Source organism: Mytilus californianus, unplaced genomic scaffold, assembly GCF_021869535.1.
Source record: "Mytilus californianus isolate M0D057914Y unplaced genomic scaffold, xbMytCali1.0.p SCAF_2, whole genome shotgun sequence".
NCBI classification, from domain to species: Eukaryota; Metazoa; Mollusca; class Bivalvia; order Mytilida; family Mytilidae; genus Mytilus; species Mytilus californianus.
The window spans coordinates 82,744,639-82,765,750 of NW_026262668.1; the positions used below are offsets into that span (position 1 = coordinate 82,744,639).

General features: G+C 31.6%; 1 long non-coding RNA gene across 1 annotated transcript; it reads right to left on the reverse strand.

The window, feature by feature from the left end:
* Positions 1–1,514: 1,514 nt before the first annotated feature.
* Positions 1,515–4,793, reverse strand: LOC127728367 (uncharacterized). Its single transcript, XR_007994102.1, has 2 exons — positions 4,661–4,793; positions 1,515–2,067 (listed from the first exon to the last, which is right to left on the reverse strand). It is a non-coding gene; the product is annotated as an uncharacterized LOC127728367 (long non-coding RNA).
* Positions 4,794–21,112: the final 16,319 nt, after the last annotated feature.

Sequence of the window (21,112 nt, forward strand, 5' to 3'; positions counted from 1 at the left end):
TCTCTCACATTGTACCACATTTTACAAAAAGAAAATTTCTTCAAATGTAATTTTTGTTTTTGGAAAAGGGGGTGGGGTAAAAAAAAATTGGGGGGTAAACAAAATTTTTTTTTGGGAGGGGGCAATTTTTTTTTCACTCAAGATTTAAGAAAGCAAAAAGAAAATTTCTTCAAATATTATTTTTTTTTGGAAAAGCGAGGGGGGGGGGGGGAAGAAATTGTCAATTTTCCAAAGAAAAATTGGGGATCACAATCTAATTTACTAAGTATTCGGCAACAGCACAGTGTATTGCACAAAAGCAAGAAATCTTCAATTGAATATAAATTAAAATCATATAACCAATTTCAGGTTCTTTGAATACATTTATTCTGTGTCAGAAACCTATAATGTGTCAAATATTTAATTACAATCCAAATTCAGACCTGTATCAAGCTTGAATATTGTGTCCATTTTTGTCCCAAATGTTCAGGGTTGGACCTCTGCGATCGCATCCAGCTGCGCTCGGCGAAGCAGTTTATTTTTTATACAATGGGTCCGGAAAATCGACAAAGAATAGAGAAATTATTTTATAAAATGAATTAAGTTCGTGTAAATTTCTTCCGTTAACAACCACTAATTTTTATTAACTTAGATACGTCTCAAAGTGGATCATATTTTCTAATGAACATCATTCTTTATATCAATCTCGACATGTGTGTCATTGGTTTAAAGCCAACCAAGTTTCTCTATGACTATTACTATGTGTTGTACATGTATAATATAAATAAGTTGTTTTGTTGAAGCGCTTCTAATGATGATCTACCCCAAACATAGATGACCTAAGATGAATTTGGCAAAACCTTTGGAATTTTGGGTCCTCAATGCTCTTCAACTTCGTACTTTATTTGGCCGTTTTAACTTTTTTGATTTGAGCGTCACTGATGAGTCTTTTGTAGACGAAACGCGCATCTGGCGTACAAAATTATAAACCTGGTATCTATTTGATAGTTTCGTTGATTTATTTTAGAAATTTCTGCAATTCTCTGTAAATATTTTGTCTCTCCATCTTCTGTTGTCGTCTTTTACTTAAAATTTTGATGACGCTTTACTGTTCAACTACGTCCCATGCGTAGCAATGGAACACTTTTTACTTATAGTAGTTTTTTTCAAACAAGTATATTTGTTATGAGTCTTTCTGTGAAGTGTTCTGTAGACTGTTGCCTGTCTTTTCGTCGTTTTTCATTCTTTGATATGATGTTGTAGATGTGTCTTCACATTTTGATTTTTATTGTTCCTTTAGAATCTTCTGCCTTTTTTTATAGCAAAGTTATAGTTATAGGTTCAGGAATTACTCCTATAAATGACATTATGTGTTCCTGTAATTCGCAGTGATATTTTTTTATTAACATTAATAATTTGGGAAATAGAGATGCTGCTGCTTTCCATATAAAGTAATTTAGATCACCTTTGAGACTAGTTAGGAAACGAGGTTTTGGTCATTGCTCGCTACCAATTTAAAAAAAAACATCTTAATACTAGGTTGATATCGGTATATACATTTTTATTTGTAGATTTGCTACTACCAACAAAGAAAAACGTACTTTTCAATGTAGGTTACAGAGTAAGTTTGCTTTGATCGAAATGTATAACGGCTTTATGTTTAATATTTTCATTTGACGCTTACATTGATAGGTCTGACTGCTCTCAATTTATCAGAATCTTTGTCCTTTGCATATAACACTTTAACAAATAATGGGTCCACATCTTTTTTGTAGAAAGGATGAGTATGTCTTTTATCCGAAGGTTTAGGGAAATATCGTTGAGGTAAAATTGCGGGCTTTAGCTTATTTTCAGTTTTCCTTTGAACTTTTGACATGGGTGTTTTGATGTTTTGGTTTATTGTAGTAAGTGGTGGTACACTAAAAGGTATTCGCTTCTTTGGTTCCGGAAGCTTGAAGTCTAAAATCCGCAGGCCCGCAGTAATAACAACTAATACATTACTAACGATCATTAGGTAAAACACCACTTCTAAAGAATAATCTTCTATGGTGATGACGTATAAACCCAGAGTAAGTGGTATAAGTATACCTACAACAGAAATCATTGTAATTACTCATTAGTTAATACAAACATAACATATCTTAATGTTTTAGTCCATGAGAGAATCTTGTGGTATTTTCTGTTCTTTAAAGAATTCTTTTTTGGTGACCAATATTTGGTAACTGGCGTGAAACTTGACCTTATCTTGTCTAGAAAAGTTGCATTTTACAGTTTGTCATTTTGTAAATACACTTATCTTTTGATGAGACAATGTAGATGTCTTTTCGATTTTTATCATGCTGTTAGGTTGCTGTCTCATTGAGATATAACCTACATCTACGTCTGTTTAAATAATAATCGTACACGGTTATATATAATATTGAATAAGTAAGTGAACCATTTGAAGAGAGAGAAAAAAAAAAAAAAACAGTCCACATTGATTTCTTGCAAATATGTTAAACTATAATTGATTAATTTCATAGTATAATATTGCATACACTTTTTGATATATGAATTCCTGAAGATTAAAATAACAATCTGAAAATACATACTTACAGTGTTTTATGAGCAACAGCCAGTACAATAATTTTTACATGTACAAGACATTTATTACATCTTAAAACACTCTCAGAACTAAAAACTGGATGAAAAATTTTGTCCTGCATTTTTTTTTAGTTGTAATCTCTGTCCTGCCTTTTTATTTTTCACTCTATTCGGTCCTGCCTTTTTTTTTATTAGTTTATCCTGACTTTTTTTACATAAATTGTCATCCTGCCTTTTTTTTGCCAAGCTCATCCTGCCTTTTTTTTTTACTCAAAACTCCTGTCCTGCCTTTTTTTTCAAATTTCATCCTAGCACCCCCCCCCCCCCCCCCCCCATAAAAATCAAATGGTAGCTCCCTAAAGAACCTTAAAATGGTGTTCTGTGCTCATATGAAAAAAAATGAAAATCAGGGTCTAGTTGCTTAAGTATATAGAAATTACAATACAGAGAGACAAAAAAAATTATTACAAAATTTCTTATGAAAATTTGGTTGCAAGGTAATAGTGGAAAGAGTTTGATGGTAGAATGGGAAAAAATAACTTGTTGTTTTTTTTTATTAAAAAACTTTATTCCTAAATACAATGCGGTCTTTGAATTGCTTTGCATTAAAAGTCCGATAATAATCGGTTAACCTTCTGACATATAATCCAAGTATGTACTTGTTTTACATGTATACTGGTCTGCTAAATGGACTGTATATTTAAGACAGTTTGAACATTAATTTCCTCTTATTCCTTCTCATGACAATAGTGACTAATTTGAAAAACATTAAAACGTTGTATATGCACTTCAAATTAATATTAAGGCTATATATCGTTTAATAGGTACTTCTAAAAGTCTTGATTATTTGACATTTAAATGGAATAAAATGGATGTAAAGAACTGTACCCATTATTATATTTAATCTGAATTCTTTTTACATTTATATTATGAACACTAGTGAATGAAGTATATTATTATTGTACACAAACAATATTGACAAATCATACATTCCTCATTTGACTATAAATCTAGTTTCTTTACATTTATACCATTTCACAGTAAATATAGACCTTTTGATTTGTATGATAGTATGTCAAATAAAACTTCATATTGTTCATGGGTGTATAGAACAAATATCAGGAGTAAAAAAAATATACTCAACTTCAAGAAATATTCTAAAGAAAATAAATGTCCATATAATACTGGCTAGTTTTATAACAATCTCTTCGAACGGTCCTCATGGTGACAGTTGTCGATATACTGTCACAGTCCAGACTTATATGACAGTCACTGCAGTTACAATTAATAACATGCATATATCTTCCAGTCAATGTCTCAAATGGAATATGGGTGTGTATTTGCACGGCACACATCCAAACAAAAACAAAAAAAATCTCCGGTAGCAAGAGTAGTTGAATCTTACTTACAGAATGCAAAAAAAAAAATAAATGACCATTCTCAAAACAATACTATTGGATGATTGGTGCTTTTACACCACATGTAGATAGAAAACATACAAAATCAAAAACGAAAACATAACGAATCAAAAACGAAAAAAAAAAAAAAATCAAATGCAGCGCACAAATATCTTTCATTACAAATAATCTTGAAAGTCATCTTTTTTCAAGTTATCATCAATACATCCATCAAAATTTGAAGACAAATAGATGCAATACCCTTACACAAAAAGATGTTGGAGTTTTAAAGAATAACCCACTGCCTTGGTTAGTGCATTATTTAAATGAAATCATTTCTATTATTAATTCAAAATATTTAAGGACGTAACAACCATTGACGCAATAGATACATTAGCAAGGTAAAAAATTGAAATGTACCGTTTATAAACAATTTTTGATGATGTAGATAAAAAGTGCCTTAGACATAAATTCCATCAGATCATATATACTTGTGCTCCTATTTCATAAGATATGATAAGGGTAAATATGCTATTTATTGATCAACTTATAGCATTACATTGTACATTAAAATGTATAATTATTCTAAATTGGTTTCCAACATAGGGTGTTTTAGGCCCGATATTTAAGCTGAGAATATTCACTTATAGTTATAGGCAATCATTACGTAGGCTGTCAAAAGCATTTAAAATCATACTTACATGTTGCCACATTTGAAACAATAGAAACTATAGTACATCTATTACGCTGCTCCTTTAACCAGTTAATGACAAGAAGAGAAGCCACCACCATTACGATGTACGATATCAAAGCAAGACACGCAAACACAATACAAACTATAAGTTTATCTGCAAATTACAATGAATATGTACAAATGTATATTTTAACGATGAAATAGTTAAATACCGACATTAATTTTATTTTCATATTCACCTGCTGCTAGGCAGGGTTATCTATTTTGGACAGCTTTGTCGCAAAAACATTTATTTTCAGTTTTGTACACAAACTTAATATTATCCATCATTTTGTGAAGCAGATTCATCTTTACATCATACCAACTGCTATTGTACGGCAGATACGGTATGATATGTGTTCCTTATTGCTATTTAAAACGATTGTTATTGCTATGGTGTAGATTTTTGTCTGTGTTTCTGATTGCCATTGCAGTACAACTGCTTTTTCAATCTGTATAGCAGATTTTGATCCGTGTTTATACGATGTTTTCTTTGGCAAGAATATTCATATTCAGTTCTTTCCAGCCCCACATATTCATTTCAAAAAACCTTCTTTCCCACTTTAATCAATTTTTAGGCAAAAATCAATGCTTGGGTTTTTGAAAAATGTATGATTTTAAGACATTTTGAAGAACGTTTTTCATCGATTTACGTGCTTTCTATACAAATATTCATCTTTCTTTTAAAGGAATTCATTCAATAATATTTCACAATTAAAGGAGATAAATGCATTATTTTTTCGATATTTATTTTCAAGATTAGTGTACGACAGTAAATTGCAAAATATTATTTAAATCTGTAACATGACCCATAGACTGTTACAGTAACTTGACCTTAAGTCTAAGATACTTCAGAAGGACTATTGATCGTTGATAGTATAACTAAATCAGTAATCCATGCCTCATAACGGAAACGATTTTCAAATAAATATTTTACCTGAAAAGTTGGGAATATCTGCACAATTCAATTTACCGGCCGTTCTGACACATGTTGCGAACAATCCTCTAGTAGAATCCAGTTTTGAATCTTCTGATGGAAATGCTACCCAGTATGGTGTTGCAAATCCTGCTAGATACAAGCTAAATCCAAGAACTTCTAACAATAAAATACATTTTCTGTAGCGTACCCTGGCAACGTAATTTTTCTTTAACTTCTCCATAATAGTTGTCATAATTATTTTCTAACGATTGCTTACCATTTGAATATAATTTTGCATTTTAACTTTTCATAGTCCACTTTTAATTAAATGGTTTTGATTTTTTTTTTATCAAAAACTGATTAAAATGAAAACTCCCATCTGGATTGTATTCCTTAAATTGAGATTTAATCAATTAGCAAAAATAGAACTTGAACAATTCTGACCAACAAAGAGGTACATATATGCCAATGTTCACATTATAACTAGGAGGAACAGCGTTAAAAGTTATTTGAATAAGATTTGAGTGAAAAAGAAAACTATTGTTGCGTTGATTTTTAAATATTTTTACAATTTTGGTTTAAATATTTCCCCATATAAACATAATAATATACAGCATTACGTGTTACCACCAATAAAAAGATATTTTGATAAACGCTTTTCAATTAAATGGACAATACTGTTACATAAGAAGAAAATGTATAGTGATTAAAAAAAAAATACAAACTGAAACATGTATGTTGTTGTCATTTAAAGTCAAGTTACAGTTAATGGGCTATGTCACAGATTTTGGTAAAATTTTGCATACAACTTCAGCTCGTCGAACTATAACTGAAAATCGAAAATATAATGCATTTATCTCTTTTATCATCTGAAATATTACTGATTTAATTCTTTCAAAATAGGTAAACATTTGTTTAAAAAGCACATAAAATCGGCTAAAAAACTTCTTAAATTTGTCTTGAACCATCAAATCTCTAATTTCTAATACATAGATTTTTCTTGAAAAACTAGATGGTCTTGATACATAAATTTACGTTTTGAGGATGTAAATAATAATAGGGCCACCGACTTCGTTTTTACGGTATACATTATTTAAAGTGGTGTTCTACATGTATGTGAAAAAATACCACAAAACGTCGAAAGAATCGTAACGTCATCGCTTTGCAGGCCGTAAAAGGTTATTTTTTGACGTTTTTCACCACCAACTAGTTGGGCCTTTTCCAAAAAATGTCCATTTTTGACAACTGGAAAATGAAAAAAAAAAAAAAACGTTGAGAAATAAGTGATTTAATTGTACAAATCAATACTTTAACATCAGTATAAACTAATTACAAAATATGCAACCTAAACTGAACGGTAAGTTTGATAAGTCTGTAAAAGTGAACATGGTGTACCAAGATGTCCCATTCGCAACGATTTTTTTTAAAGGCTCTACCATGCTAAAAAATTAGAATTTAAAGGTATTTTTTCTTCAAGAATCTGACAAAATAAATGATTTTATACGGTTTTATCTTTAACTATTTGATTTTCAATTTTAACTACTAGAAAATATTACAAGCCGTTTTTAAAATATTCACAAATGTCCACTACGTAACGGTATATGTCCCCTATGAAACGATCTGTGTCCACTTCGCAATGAAATGTTGTGTAGTGGATCGTTGCGCAGTGGACGTATTCACATGTTAGCAGCCATTGTTGTTACACGCGGTTTCTCAGATATATGATTTTATGATTATTGTCTTAGATAATACATTTTATTTCATAAACTTCACGTTTTAATGATGTGAGGTCAACATTTAAAAAAAAAAAGACGTTGCAAAGTGGACAAGTAAAAAAGTACGCTATCAATAGGACTTGCCAATTGATTCAATGCAGACGACCTATATCATCAGCTCTATGACAAAACATTGAAAAAGACAAAAAAAAAAGTGGGAAATTGTATGAAATTTTGAAAATTTGAAAAAAAAACTTTCAAATGTGGACAGAGAGAGTCCTTACAACAAAGCAGACAAAAAGTGTTTGTCGTTGTCTTTAATAAGTACAATTTATAGACTGAGACAAAAAAAATAAAAAACATATGTATATGACTTTATCACAATTGAAGCCCTGGACAGTAAAGTGGACATTTTTTGAAAAACGCCCAGGTATATGTTATAGATTCAATATTAGACAAAAAACGAAGTCGGTGACTATATTACACAAAATATATGTTACGTCGCCAATTTAAACATCCTTTAAGAAAAGTACTGGCAAATTCAAATTTTTATGCTCAGATTATATCTAGATCACGATATTTTTTTCGTGTGTTTTAGGAATGACATTTTTGTCTATTAAAACTTTAATTTCTTTCATTTTTTTTTCTTTGTACAAAATAGTTATAATAGACCATTGATATATTGAATTATATTACATTAACCCCTCAAATTTAATGCATCTATGTATCTTTTTATCTCATCTGCCCATAAGGGTCAAGGGAACTTTTGTCATCACTTGTTTCCATCGTCCGTTAACCAAACTTAGTCACTATCATCATTGCGGTATCTAGTTTTAAAATGTTTCCGATAACCCTTCCTGCCATAGGGTTAAAATGCAAGTTTTGTCTATTATCTTGATAATTGCTATAGATACAGAAAATGATTGGAATGTTAAGATCTGCATACTGCCAGTTTACATCAAAACAGTCAGACATCATCTTATTGGAGTTATTGCCTTTAAATGACGAATTTTACCACTTTTTGATTTTCCCTATTATCTTGAAAACTATAATAGATCGAGGAAAACTTTAAATAGCAACACTGATTAGCAAGACACGCTATCAAAGATCGAGTAAAATGGCCGAAATTGTCCACCCTATTTGCAGGGTCACCGCATTAAAAAATATTTTAGTTTATATTTTTAAAAATGAGTTATTTTAAAAATTTGTTATTAGATTAAGATACTTTATCTGTGTTATGGTAAAATAAAATAAAATAAAAAGGATAAAAGGTAAAACTTGTATATACACTGTACATAACAGACTGACATAAGCTCAAAACATTATATTTTTTGAAATGGATAGAACTTTAATTACTGTATGAAAAGTGTCCAATAGTTTAAAAATAATTAATGTGATAAGGATTATTTATGTCAATTATTCTGTTACGCCTTTCCTCAATTTATATAGTTCGTTTGATTATATTCTTAATCTGTTTATGTGTTCCAGTCTAGGAGGATTATTCATCTTTAAACCTTATAAGAAGTTGTAAGAACTTTAAAACATCGTATCATCGTTACCTTTTCCTTTTCTTACACGTATCGAACTGAATTGTAAGGTCATCCAAGTACTGGAGAACATTCTAAGGACAAACGTCATCTTGGACACAATTCGTGGCTAACCACAGAGTTAGTTAATTTTATAACATTGTATCTGAAGCATTCAAATTGCTCTTCATATATTTGAACCTTTTCACCGTGAAATACTGGAAATTTAAACGTTCTTGAAAGTACAACATTTTCTCGCATTCAACGGACTGTGCTATCAATTATATTTGACATTTCGTTCATCTTAACATTTATTCTACACATTGTAAATTTGTATTTTATTTTGTATTTCAGCTTTTTACCATATGTCAGATTGGTTCATAATTTAAGTATCAGCACCTGATAGTCGTTTCTGCTTGAGCCCAATCGTCGGTTATACTTAATGGTTAGGCCATTACATCAATAATGATAAATAGTTCTAACAATCACGTGGGGTTCCATACATTAAATATATTGTTAAGAATTAAAATCTTGTAAAGGACCCAAGTTATTGGTTTCTATTAGTAAATGTTGTAATTTATGTGTAAAATAGAATGCAGGGGTCATATAGTTTATTTATTCACTAACCAACAATAGGCTTAAGTCTCATAGAGTATTCAGATATTATCCTTAATTATTTCTCTCTAAATTATTTCCATTCTCATGACCGATAGTAGCCAGCTTTGTATAGGATCTTATAAGGTTCCAATAGTCAAAAATGAATGTTCATTATATTTTACTGCAATAATTCCGCTCTCTTGATATGCAATGCATATACCTAGTCTTTGCATATCCTTCTATAGCAACTAGGTGAGTCACAGGTATGCGACGTTTGCTGGAACATTCAACTAGTAATTGAAGCAGATCGTCTTTAGATTTAACGATGTAGTTGTAGTTGATCTGAAGTTCAGCCATCAAATGTTTAAATCTGATGTAGTGGATTTTTCTCACTTATTTAAGGCTGATGCAGTTAACAAGAAAGTGCTTGTAATCTTCTGTTCCTTCCATACACAATTTGCACTCTGTATATTTTTTGAGTCAAAGCGGTTGTTAATACTTTGAGTTTTATATGTTTCAGGCAATGTTCTGGACTTTCTGTTTCTATTACTTTAGCAACATCTCGCTTGTTGTCTCTGACACTGCTCCAACATGTATTAGGTTTTCGAAAGTTCCAATTGCTTGCTTCCATATGATTCAGTGATGTTTTGGTTTCAGCTATTTCAGACCATTTTGTTTTCCAAGTTGAATCTTTCATATCATGAGTCAGTTTTTTCCAGGTTTTCTTTGGGTTTAAGATTATGTCATGTGCAGATGGTAATTCATATGACTTGAGAATATTATCTACTTTTATATACCAACTGTTCGAGTTACCATCTTTTGTTGCTAATTGTCTTATTCCTATTTTATGCTCAATTGAATATGTATCTTTTGAAATTCTAAGGAACAGAGAAATCATTGCTTTGTGGATAAGTTGTTCTACGGATTCTGCCAAAAGCAAGATATAGATTGCAGCATCTGCTGTCCGTTGTGGTAGAGACAGTAGTTGTTTTAATGTCTTTTTCTGAAAGTTTTCTAGTTTTAAAATGTCCGTCTTGGTGAAGTTAAGAATTTCAATACCATATAACATTCTGGGTATGACATATGTTCGCCAAAGTTTGTACGATATCAATGGATCTATTCTGTTTATTCCATGTAGACCTGCTCCAATGAGTGAGTACATAGTTGCTCTAGCAGTAGAGATTCTGTTTACTACATTTGGGCTATATCGGTCCTGTCTTTCAATAACCAGGTGCTGTATGTTCTGTTTTTCGCTTATCTTCTCGTTAAAAAGTTCAAGGTAAGATTCTTTGTTCTTTTTGTTGTTGAATAGTATTTCAGTCTTTTTACTATTGATCTTAACTCGATCATTTTTTGTACAGCTTTCAATGATGCAGAGTTGATCTGATGCATCCTGTTTCGATGTTGCACATAGCATAGAATCGTTTTCATAACAGCGTAGACAACCGTGAAACTTTTGTTGGTAATAACACTGAATAATTTATCTTTAACTTGTTTGTCATTGGCTATCGATAACAATGAGTTTACGCTCACTCAGTCTGTCAGAGGCCTTCCAGTGGGGAGTTAAATACAATCTAATTAAAATATAGAACTCGGATTTCGTTATACTGCATACGAGATCCGAGTTCTATATTTTAATTAGATTGGAATTAAATAATGATCACTTGTTACACATTTCGATACATAAACTTTCTTTTCACAAAACTTTAAAAGATTTGTTTTAAATATTTTGTATACCTTCACATACAACAGTTTCATATTAAAGAATAATAATGTTCAGAGCTGATATCATTAAATAATCCAAAAATACGTTTATTCATTGTAAAAAACTTTAAGTTGATGGGGTTTATTCACAAAATATCTTATTAGTACTTCAACGTTGTAATCATTTTAAAAGAGTGGCCTACTATTTATTCAATGCATACATGTAGGTTTTGTTTGTGAAGAGTTCCGGATAATTGAAAAAATATTTTATTTTTTTTTGTTTAATACCTTGATTTTTTTTTACATAAATCGATTCATTCATTCAGATATTTATAAGTTTGTCTTGGCTATTCAAGTCCTACACAACGTCTCACGAATTTTGTCTTTTCTTACAAAACTTATATTCTTGTGATGTATTCTTTTGTTGAAGAATGAATGTTGCCCCTTTTTTATTTTTTGTCGTTTTTTGTGTCTCATTGACGTATAAGAAAACCGGACTACCCCTTTCTTCATATTTATAAACATACGAGTGACATCAATACCAATTCATGACACAAAATAACCAAGTTAAAATTACAACAGAAGAAATATAATGAACATCGCTTTTATTGTCTACTTAATATCGAAGTCAGAATGTGGTCTTTGTAAAGATGTTGTAAATTAATCAAAAACAACAAAAAACAAAATAATTTGAATGTTTATATTGTAAAAAGTAACGTTGTGTAAATCATTACAATTATTTTATTTCAAATGAATATCAAGCTGTTGCATTTTTCCGCTGCGAGCAAATTTTGACTGTTGACTGCATTTTTAAAATTAATTGTCTTGTTGTAATCCTGTTGGAAGCTGCGCTGTGTAGTTTATTTTTTTCTTTTATTGTTTATTGCCAAATATAATCAAGACAGACAAAAAAAGTTTGAAAGGTTACATGTTAAAATAGAGAATGGAAATGGGGAATGTTTCAAAGAGACAACAACCCGATCAAAGAGTAAACAAAACAGCCGAAGGCCACCAATGGGTCTTCAACACAGCGAGAAAATCCCGCAGCCAAAGGCGCACTTGAGCTGGCCCTTTAACAAAAATGTGTACTAGTTCAGTGAAAATGGACGTCTCACTGAACTCATAAACAAATAAATGAACTAAAATTAAAAAACATACAAAATGAAGACTAACAAAGGTCAGAGGCTCCTGACTTGGGACAGGAGCAAAAAATGCGGCGGGGTTAAACATGTTTAGTGAGATCTCAACACTCCCCTATACCTCTAGCCTATGTAGATTAAACAAACACACAGCAATACACCGCTACATATTGTGCCAAAGTCGGGCTGGGGTGGGTGCATGTTATACTGATTTAACCCACTGGATTGTGTGCCTGCACCAAGTCTAGCCAGGGAGGGATTGCATGTTAAACTGGATTAGCCCCACTAAATTTTGAGCCAAACGTCCGGCTATCCGGGTTTTGTGTTGTTCATTGTTGATTAAACGTCTATTTTACTATTTATGGACAGGACTCGATGGTCTTTGTTGTTGTGGTCTCTTAATTTTCCTACCTTTTATCCTTTTTATATATTATTGTCGTATAACAGATCTAAAGCCGTTTAATTACGAATCTATCTGCAATATATTTAATAGTCCTAAACATGCATGACAAATTTGACACTAGACGTTACGCAAACAAAAATCAATACACCAATGTATCTAAAGTAACAATTGATACAACTTTATATAAAGATAAGGAGATGTGGTATGATTGCTAATAAGACAACTATCTACCAAGGTTCAAATAAGTCGATGTAAGCAATTATAGGCAACCATACGGCCTTCAACAATGAGAAAAACCCCATACCGTATAGTCGGCTACAACAGTCCCCGACAAGAAATATGTGACAATTCAATTGAGAAAACCAACGGCCTAATCTACAACAAAATAATGTACGAAAAACAAATTTTCTGCTCTTTGGTCGGGTTGTTGTCTCTTTGATACATTCCCCGTTTCAATTCTCAATTTTATTATAGATATAACTGCGTATAAAAATAAGAATATGTGGTGTGATAGACAATCAGACAAAATCCCTTCCAGTGGTCAACAGACGTTAGCAATATTGGTCACCGTACGACCTTCAACAATAAGCAAAACACACACTGTACAGCATGAAAGCTTCAAATGGCCTTGTCATGACAAACACGAAAGTTGAGTGGATGCAGAACAGAGCGAGTGAAAAAACATGGATACCGCATGGAAACTGGCAAATGGTCCGCAATGTTACTTTGGTCATCTCACTAACTTGAAATTAAAGACCTGGCGAATTTAAGTCCTTATCTATGGCTGAGATGTATGTTTAAAAAAAAGGAAAATCAAGGGTTTTTTGGCCATTTTTATAATGCAAGTCTTGGTTTTAAATTATTTGCGAGTTAACTTAAGGAGTCAATAACAAATAATCACTCCCAGAAAGACGGGAAAATCCATTAACAAAAGAAAAAATGAATATACGAACTACAGTGCACAGTATATTATATACATATTTTATTTGCGATCATAAAATGTGCGAAGTCGTCCATTACTATGTAAATTGGGTCGATTAAAAAAAAGCTGAATATGTTTCTGTTGCCAAGGGTTTTTCACAAGTATAGTAGTTAGCAGAAAAATTCACCAAACTATACATTTTACCTATTCAAAAACGTAAATACAAATTTCACAAGACTTGATCCAAATAGCCTTTTTACTGTGTAATAACTTGCAAGTACGAATAAGACAGGACAGAAGTATATTTTGTCTATATGTTTTGTGTTTGCACACTTTTAAAGTTGCTCATGCATTCGTTTTAAAAAAAAATTTGACCAGATAAAAGTTAAAAGATGACATAATTGGACAACCGCAATTATTAAATCGTTTCCGAAAAAAAGATAATAATCAACAACATGCATTGTAACTTTTAAAGCCAGTTAACTCATTTTTTTTGCTGAAAGAACGTGCGATATCATAACAATTGATTATCAAAACATAACAAAAACACAAGTAAAGAACTTTAAGTATTCAATATAAATCAAAACAGAAAGGTTATTCCCGAACTATTTTATTTAGGCGTTGAGACCCTTTGGTGACCCCACAGTTTAAATGTCTATAATAAATACGACGTGAATAGTGGGCGTTACAGACGAACGTTCACCTAACCTGACCAAGTCAATGGGATATTTTAGCGCGCCAATCAATGGTCTCGGCTACACTGTTGTGCACATGATTCTAATATCATCTGCGCATATTGGGCAACCAAAATAATTGGTTCCGATCATAAAACCGATATTTGTTGCTTCGAGTGTATCTAGAATATTCTTATTGTAAGCTTTGTAAAAGTTAGCAGATAGAATACCTCCCTGCTTTACTCCTTGCTTGTTGTTGAATGCTTCTGAGATACGTCCGTGAGATTTTACTTGGGTTGATGTATTATTATATAGTTCTCTGATCTCTGGTCATTTTTATGGACTGGAGTTAGAAGTCCCTTTTTCATAGCATCAGGCACATGTTTTATATAGATGTTATTAATGAGAGTTGTCAGGTAGTCAATTAAAGCTAAACCTCCGTATATAAGATGTTCAGATGTTAAACCGTCTACATCTCCAGATTTCCGTTTTTTTAGTTGTGAAACCAGTTTTGATATCTCATTGGAGGTAACTGGTTGAATGGTTATTTCTTCATTTTCACATAATTTGACTATTGTTTCTGCATCTAAGTTGACCAAGTTGTCATGTTCTTAATTGGAGTTATTGCCCTTTAATGACACTCTTTACTAAATATTTGCGTTTTTTGCCTATTATTTTGAAAACTATAATAGATAGATAGAAAAACAAAAATGATCAGAAGGACAAGATTTAGAAACATATCGACATGGCCGAAATTGTCAATCAATTTTTTATAGGAATTATTGCTTTTTAATGACGATTTAAACATTTTTTTTCTATTTTGTGAAAACTTTGTTGGATACAAAATTTGTAAAAAAACAAAAATGGTGAACATAGCCGAACTTGTCAGTCGTCATCGTATAGGATATATTGCCCTTAAATGACAATTTTCACACTTTTTCATTTTTGGTAAAAATTATAGAAAATAGAGGGACACTGTTACATTGTAACAGTATTGATAAATGATTAGCACATTTATTTGAATAAAGTATTGTTTAAGTTAAAATGATCAGCATAACACGATCAACGAAATAGAGGTTTTAGTTGTGAATTATTTTCTTGTCTACAATGTTGGGGAGTGACCATTGTTAAAGATTCACATAGATCCAGGTGAGCGACACAAGCTCTTTAATGCCTCTAGTTTTGTTATCCAGCAATATAGTATTCGAAGTGTTAACATTGTTGAATGTTATTTTTTCACAATACGGTAAAACATAGATTACATAACTAGACGCTCTAAAGGGCCTGTGTCGCCTACCTAGGTCTATGTGCATCTTCAACAATAAACAAAACACCCCGAAAAAATCGTCATTAAAGAACAATAACTCCATTAAGGAGTCGACTGACGATTTCGGCTATGTTAATCTTGTCTTGCTGATCATTTACTATTTAAAGTTTTTTCTCAATTTAATATAGTTTTCAGGATAATAGGCAAAAATGAAGAAAAAGATTAGCAAAACTTGTCATTTAGGGGCAAATTGTCCTATGAGAAGTCGTATAACAGTTTTGTAAAAGTTTACGGACGACGACCTACGACGACGACGGACGCCAAGTGATGTGGAAAGCTCACTTGGCCCTGTGGGTCAGGTGAGCTTAAAAGGGATATTTATTCCCATAAAAACGCAATAATAAGACTATTTTCGAATTGATATTTGTTTTTTAATGCAAAGAATAGCATGCATACTTTTATTTTTACATTTAATTGCCATTAATTCAAGTGAAATTTATTTTCAATCAAAGAAAAAAATCCGTTGCAGCGGAGCGTCGTCATACTCTGTACGTGTTTTCCTGTGCTGACATGTCATACTCTGTACGTTTTTTTCTGTGCTGACATGAAAGGCCATCGGTGTAGTCATTTGAGATACTAAGTTTTTTTTACCGCAGGCATAGACGGGCTTTACGGGATTGGAACAATTTTTTTGTAATTTTCGGTTTTCAGTACTCTTTTATCTTTATAGCTTGATTCTTAGTTATTGATTTGGCGTACACTCTGCTTTGATTCGAGCACCACTAACGAGTCTTGCGTAGACGAAATGCGCGTCAGGTGTTCTTAAATTTTTCACACCATCTTAAGAACAAATGAATACCACTAGCAAGATATTGCTTACTTTTCTCGTTGTTAGGCATTTCAATATATTGCCGAATGACGTCATTTTAGAGATAGTTCGATTGAACCAGATTTGTATTATTTTAAACCTTTGCTTTGAACCTTACTTTGCAAAAGATTTTGTATTTCTCATTTCAGAATAACAATACAATCCATTTCCCCCTGTATCAACTTTCTAAACATTAATTTAGACTTATACAGCTCTGCACTGACTTACATTTTCGCAGAATTTAGTAAACGTAAATAACTAACCGGAAGTAAGAGTATCAAGCTATTCTAATGCCATTTTATTTAAATATACTTTTAGGTTTCAAGATAGCAAAAATTGTATCTTCTGATTTGACAGATATCGTAATCGTAATTTCTATCTAAAAACTAGAGCATTTTTTGTTTCGACAGTGAAGTACAATTGCAATGTACAAAAATACTCAATTTTAATTCTATAATCATTTATGAAGAAAAATGTTATGATCAGGTGATTTCAAAATTGTAATTTGCCTCTCTCCAAGAGCCATTTGCAATTATTGTAGTTTGACCAAGAGTAGAATTATAATTCGAAAGCATTGTCTATGAATACCGGTAATGATTGACCAAGGGACCTAAAATTTGTTATATTTCCCTCTTTCAAGAAGCAGAAGCCTTCCCCTTTAGTTAAGATATCAGACTATGTTTAGCTGCGAAATGCTATGACTGAAATTTCATTACAAATTCAAAGGGAGTCTTTTTCTCCACAAAGAAATTTATTGTCAATCAAAGTGAAGTTAATTGATTTATGATTCAGAAGACTTCAAACTATATTAGGCTTCAATGTAACATACAGTTACAATATTTTTGGTGTGTGTTTTCACATTTTGACCACTGTGATTTTTTTTAATTTGAAAAATCGTGCAATGAAATTCCTGCTTAGTTAGATGACGTATTATAAAACCTACGAAGGGTTTCTTATTGAAATACAAACGAATTGATTGTTTCATATGAGTTTCATGATTGTTATCTGCTTTACCGTGTGTTTTCCATATCCATTCCTGATGTACACGTATGTCCTGACATTATTGTTTTATTTAATGCTTTTTTAAATGCAAAACGTGATGATATCATACAATTATGTCCGATTTTTAGTTGATAATTTTTGATGTCATTGTTTCTAAAAATGGATTAAACTTTGGATATGGTGTCGTTCATTAGTGGTTTGCTTATTATTTGACTTATTTATTATGCAATTTTTAAAGAGTGTAACGTTTTCTGTACTAAATTTCATTGTACGTTTGTATATTCATATATCTTATTATTTAACTGATCGATATTAAGGCCACACCAATTTGATTTGTAGTTCTTCGGACAAAAGCTCCAAAAAATATGGGGCGAGCGAGCGAAATTTTTTTAATTGTATTTTTTTTTCTTGAAAATGAGTTTTTTATCAGGCGGGTGCTCTGCAAGTGAAGCGAGCGATATAATTTTTTTTTTAAATTGTGCGATTTAGAATTTATGTTCATGCTAAAACTGGGTTACTTCATAGAAAAAGGAGAAGAAACATGCTCTAATGCATATAATTTGATGAATTGGTGCATGAACCATACCCAACTTTCTTGTCTCGCTGTGGTTTAGTTAATTTCGATTATTTTCGTCAAATAAGCTTTGTGTGCGTGAATTTGCATTAAAATTCATGCATGTGTATATATTAAGGAAGCATAGCAGATGCAGTTTAACTAGAGGAATTATGTTAGTTAGGTAAATGACATATGTTGAATAAATTTAAATATGTGTATGTATCTAAAAAAAATGCCCCTTGAAAATATTAAATATTTTTTATATATAGTTGTTTTCATTATATCAATATATGGTAATGATTGTTTATTGGCTGCTTGATGTCCACTTGGAACTATTTATCCATACCTACTAATGATCAACATAATGAGTGAGGTGAATATTTCAACAACATTTTGAGTAAGATAGTTATATTGTTATGCATGTAGATCTCAATGTATTAAAATATTCCCTTAAAATATGTATACCTGTCACCACATTCACATGCATTATTCTGACAGCAAAATACTCTTTCATTTTGCTCCTAAAGGCTGCAATGCATTTTAAACTCTTTAGCTTGACTAGAAGTGGTTGAACCAATTACACATCCATAATTATTATGAGCATGCCAATCACAATACCACCTCTTTGGTCTCGAACGTTGGAGCTGTTAAATTTTCCCTTACAAAAGAGTTCTGCTTGCATACCAATAGACTAACAAGGACATATGGCCATGGGGTTTCATCAAAATAAGATAAATCTGTGATTTTTTCTAAAATTCATGGGAATTCAATATTATTTTCATCAAAGATAGATAGGTCTATAAAATAACAAGCATTGTAGATAAATTTGTACATAATAGCAGCGGGTGTTTCAAAATTCCACGTAGCAAATCTGAACAACATAGAGTCAATATAAACAGTCATTCTTTGTAAAAACAATGTTTTATTGGAATAGACTACCAAACAATCTCGTGTGTGTCAAGACAATTGTGATAGCTGTAAAACTTCGGTTGCTCTCACATCGTGGGACTAATTTTCCATCGCCTTTTTTCCGTTGCCATTGATGCCATATCATGGCCTTGCAACGTACTTATTCAGATTCAGGTCTATGTCTGTTGAAACAATGATTGGGGATGACGATGGTTCTAACGAACATTGATATAATCGTGCATGGTCATCTAAAGACAAAATTTTAATATTTGGTTCCTAGAACAGGTCTTCATAGATAAAACGAGATGTATTTCGGATAACTGTGTGTTCAGTAACTACCTCTCCACGGCAATGAGCTGACACAACTGCATGTTGGCATCCCGATTTTTTACCTTTTATTTGAAATTTGATTTATCACACGTGCGTTTGAATCGATCGGAACAATAAAAACGTCTATGTGAAGAAAAAAAATCAAAGAGAAACTAAATTTGGAGCGGCATGCGGCCCAAAAATTTGCGGAAGCTGTAATTATTTTTTTTTATTGAAAAGTCAATTTCTCCAAAACAGGAGCGGGAAAATCCAAAGAACTATTAATCAAATTGGTGTGGCCTAAAAGGGAAAAAAACTGCGATCTCGAAAGACTAGTGTTACATCTCCTCTTATTCATGTGCATGTCCCCAGTATCGAACAAACATATCAAAATACAGATCCTCTGTGCATTCTTTGCTTATAATGACATGACAACTCTCCGTTGTACTTTCTGTGCTGGTATTATTAAATCAGCCTATGAAATGTCGGACTTTAAATTCTTAAATGTGTGTATAAATACAACAAAACCAGAGGATCCCGAAAGGGCTTCCATTTTTATAATATCAGGATGTAATAAGCAAAGCTTGGACACAAAATCTGTATTTTAATCAGATTGAGAACGGAACATCGTCAGTGATAATCTTTACTTCTTTTTGTTACGGTTAAAGCGATGAAGCAACATGTGAGTGAGACGAATGAATGTCATAAATACAAAAAAGATGCTGAAAATAAGATAGAATGCATTGACTGATGGCTTGTCAGTTTTATTATGATTGATTAAATCCTTAGGATTTTCTACCCTCATACAAATATTTCTTTAGCCGTATTTTTTTGGTTTTTAATGCTCTTGAACAATGTTTTTAATTTGATCTACCAGGTTTTTTTTCCAGCGCCACTGGTGAGTATTATGTAGACGGAAAGCTCGTCTTGCGTACCAAATAATAAGCCTGTTATCTTTGAAGAGGTTTTTATTTTGGACTATGTTTTAACTAAATAAATTGACGAGCTTTTCCTTGTAAATCATTGTTCCATTGTGTTTGAGCTTTATTTGTATCACGATATGTACTACTTCACTTTGAATAAGTACCACAAAAAAGTTACAAGACTTGTTTCTCATTTGACAATGGATAAAACCATTCCGTCTAATGAATTTTAATGCTGAATAGATATTGGTTCTTAGAATCTTTTGTTAATGTATAAACAAAATAATATCCAATTTTAAGGGATCAAAATGCTTTAGAAACAAAATGACACTAAAATATTCGCCATTTGTCTATGATCTGAAAGAAATTTGCAAATCAGCACATCCTGATATTATAAATATGGAAGATCGAATAAAAAAATTCACAAGAAACAAGTTGAATGATCTTCAAGAGTCAAGACATTTAAATTATATAATATTTTGTTATGCAAGCGTATTGTTCTGAATAGACCTGCGTAATGAGATGAGTATTAATAATTACAGGCAAAACTGATTAACCGAACAGCACAAACAATTACAAAATTATAACTGAATTGGTGGCAGGGAAAATATATTAACAATTGACATAACAATACGTTCTAATGTTTTCCTTTAAAACATATAACTACATTGTTACAGCTGTACATTATTGAATTGAATGCTGTTCTTTTTTTTTATTTAAACGAAATGAAAACAAGTGACCATCGCATTTTGCATCTTCAAAAACACAACATTCAATTCTAATATTTACACATTTCCGAAATAAAAAAAAATATATGTTATAATTCTCATTTTAGATCTGAAAGTAAAGCTTTGAACACAAAAAACTTCGGCAAACATTGTCTAGTGAGATGAAAGCAGTAATATTCAACGTGAAATCAATTATGATACGTCATATAGCTGAACTTGGCATATAAAGATATATACTTCAAAGCAGATAGCTCGTAAA